This window comes from Arvicanthis niloticus, chromosome 9, assembly GCF_011762505.2.
Source record: "Arvicanthis niloticus isolate mArvNil1 chromosome 9, mArvNil1.pat.X, whole genome shotgun sequence".
Lineage (NCBI taxonomy): Eukaryota > Metazoa > Chordata > Mammalia > Rodentia > Muridae > Arvicanthis > Arvicanthis niloticus.
The window spans coordinates 85686872-85690023 of record NC_047666.1 but is presented as its reverse complement, the minus strand read 5'-3'; the positions used below and the strand labels follow the sequence as shown (position 1 = coordinate 85690023).

General features: G+C 43.6%; 1 pseudogene; it reads right to left on the bottom strand.

Moving 5' to 3' along the window:
- Positions 1–599: 599 nt before the first annotated feature.
- Positions 600–1048, bottom strand: LOC117715235 (ribosomal protein uL24-like pseudogene; annotated as a pseudogene).
- Positions 1049–3152: the final 2104 nt, after the last annotated feature.

Sequence of the window (3152 nt, the reverse complement as noted above, 5' to 3'; positions counted from 1 at the left end):
AAACAAGCAAATAAACAAACCAGAAAGCCAATAGTATATGGAGAATGTTGGAAAAGTAGTACCACCTGGAGAAATTTATTAATTTTTGTTGTTGCTTGAAAAAGCATCTTGCTAGCCGAGTAGTGGTGGTGCAAGACTTTAATTCCAGCACTTGGGAGGCAGAGGCAGGTGGATTTCTGAGTTTAAGGCCAGCCTGGTCTACAGAGTGAGTTCCAGGACAGCCAGGGCTACACAGAAAAACCCCTGTCTCAAAAAACAAAACAAAACAAACAAACAAACAAAAAGCATCTTGCTACATAGCCTAGGTTGCCTAGAACTTACCACGTAGCACATGTTGCCTTAGAACTTGCAGCAATCCTTCTGCCACAGTTGCCCTGGGAATGGGCTCACAGGTGTGTCCTGCTCTGCCTCACTTAAATATTTAGTTTTGATAAATGTATGAATTACCAATCTGGTTATACTGTTAGATTTAGGTGAAGAACAATCAATTTCTAAGGGATAAATTGACAAGTTGATGATTGCTCCATTTATTAGGTCAGTTTTTTTTTTTTTTTTTTAAACTTAAGCAGTCTTAAATGAAAGCCATGCACGAGATGTCTCTACTCTCGAGTTTTCTCCATCATGTCTTCCTTGTATTTGCCCTTCTCCTTTCCTACTTGTTGGGACTTGGCTTTCCTCTCCAGGATATTCTTGTGGTCCTTGTGGAGCTTTAGCTTGGTGATAACCACCTTGCTGGGCTAGATGCCCACATGGACAGTTGTGCCATTAGCCTTTTCTTGATGAACTCGTTCCATGTAGATGACATATTTCTTCCTGTACATTTGGGTCACTTTGCTAATCTGCTGGCCTTTGTAGTGTCCTCGAACAACCTGAACTGTATCATCCTTTCGAATGAGTATAGACCGAACATTATACTTCTGTCTCAGCTCTTTGGAAAGAGGGGAAGACATGATCTTCCTCCGAATGAGAGAAGGTGCATTGAAATGCTGTTTGCGGTTCTTGCTTTGGTCAGAAGTCACAAAGGGATTGAACTTCATTTTGGCGGCTGCGATCCAGAGATGGACACAAAAGAAAAGAGTTATTAGGCTAGTGTTTTTTTTTTCTCCCTGAGTCAGGGTTTTTCTGTGTAGTCCTGGCTGTCCTGGAACTCACTCTGTAGACCAGGCTGGCCTCAAACTCAGAAATCTGCCTGCCTCTGCCTCCCAAGTGCTGGGATTAAAGGCCAGTTTTATACATTTTCATGTTGTTGCTTTGGGGCACTCCAATGATTTACATGGCTATGCCAGAAGCTTCTTCGAATCTACTAGAATTGAAAAGTGTTCGTTTTTTATGTATCTAAGAGACCAATGTGGTTATTCTCCAAAGAATATCAATATCAAGAATTAAATTTAAAAACAGCATACAAGAGTCACGTTTGAATCCGGAAAGTGTTCTGTGGATCTAAATAAGAACATGATGAGCTTGAGCATCCTGAAACCCTTACTGTGTGACTCAGGCTCAGCTTCCTAAGGACTGGGTTACAGGCTAAGGCTGCTCTTTTCTCTCCCTTCCTTCTTTGACTGGTCCCCTACCCAACCTTTCAGTTTCTCTACGTAGCTCTGGCTAGGCTGTCCTCAAACCTGTGGCGGTCCTTCTGCCTCAGACTAGTGCTAGGATTATAGGCATGTGTATTTCTGGGCACTCAAGCCTGTGAAACATCATATCTTCTGAATACTAAGATGTAACTCTGAGGTTCGTCAAATAAGACAGTAAACAGATCCCTGTGGCTACACTGCCGAGAGCCTAACTGGGCTCTGGTTACACTGCTGGAGCACCTAACTGGGCTCTGGCACAGACTTTTTTGTGCTTTTTTAACCTCTCTTGTGATTCTGATGGAATATTGGGCCTGGTAACCCTGTCAGTCTGGCCCCTGGACTTACACTATTAACAGCATCTAGGGAGAAGCTTGTTAGACATGTACGTTTTCATCCCACCCAGTGGAACCCAGAGTTAGGGACTAACTGTCAAACCTTCCTGGTAATCCTGATGCCAGATTACCCTGTAGTCTCTCGGCCTTTATAGTAGTGCCTATGAGTGTCTGTGTGCCGCTCTCTTCCTGCAGTGGTAAGGAAACTGGACTTGAGTATAGCTCCTTCTTTCCTAGAGTTCTTTCACTTTTAGCATGTCTGAAGAAATATATCTGCAAATGATTATTTTATTGTTTTGGGTGGCAAATCTGAAATCCGATGTAGAACTCTACCTCTCCAGTACCATGTCTGCCTGTATGCCACCATGCTTCCCACCAAAATGACAATGGATTGAATCTCTGAACCTGTAAGCCAGCCCCAATGAAATGTTTTCCTTTATAAGAGTTACCGTGGTCATGATGCCTCTTCACAGCAATAGAAATCCTAACTAAGACAGAAGGTGTATGGGGCTGGGGTATTGAAAGGGTTAAAAAATTTTCAAAAACTCCTAGCAGACTGAACAGAACCAAGAGTGCAGGTCAGCTTGGTTGTGAGCTCTGTTTCAGGAACTTGGGTGACCACAAGATAGTTGGTTGATTACAAATAGGCTCTCAGAGAATAGCCTATACAAAATGTTCCCCATGACTGTTCCTTTTACCCTGTCACAAACTGAATAATGGGCTGGGACTTTCCACAGGTACTCTCCAATAACCCTCCTTCACTCCCCCTGGGTTGTGGTTTCCCCCCTGAGTTGTGGTTTTTGGCTTTAAATTTTCTCTGTCTCCAAAGCCCCGGGGTCAAACCCCACTGCCCCTGTGTGGGTCATGTGTCTTGACCTCAACATGTTGATCGAAATATACCTCTTGCTGATTGCATTAAGTTTGGTGTCTTGTGAGTTACTGGATGGCCGAGAATTCCTGAGGCTTGGGTGAGGTCCTCCCTTCGTGGGGGCCTTACATTATCACTGTGTGGCCTTACTATGCTATTGTCTGGGAAAATGTGGACGTTGGGGCTTTAGGTTAGAAAAGCAGTTGAATACTTTAAATGGCACTTAATGGGTCATACTAATAGAAGCACAGGAGACAGTGGTGCTGAGGGTGACTTAAACTGTGGGGGCCTGGCTCAAAAGGTTTACAACTTGTGAAAAGCAAAAGAATAGCTTATGGTAAGCTACAGTGGTACATGCCTTTAATTCTAGCACTTGGG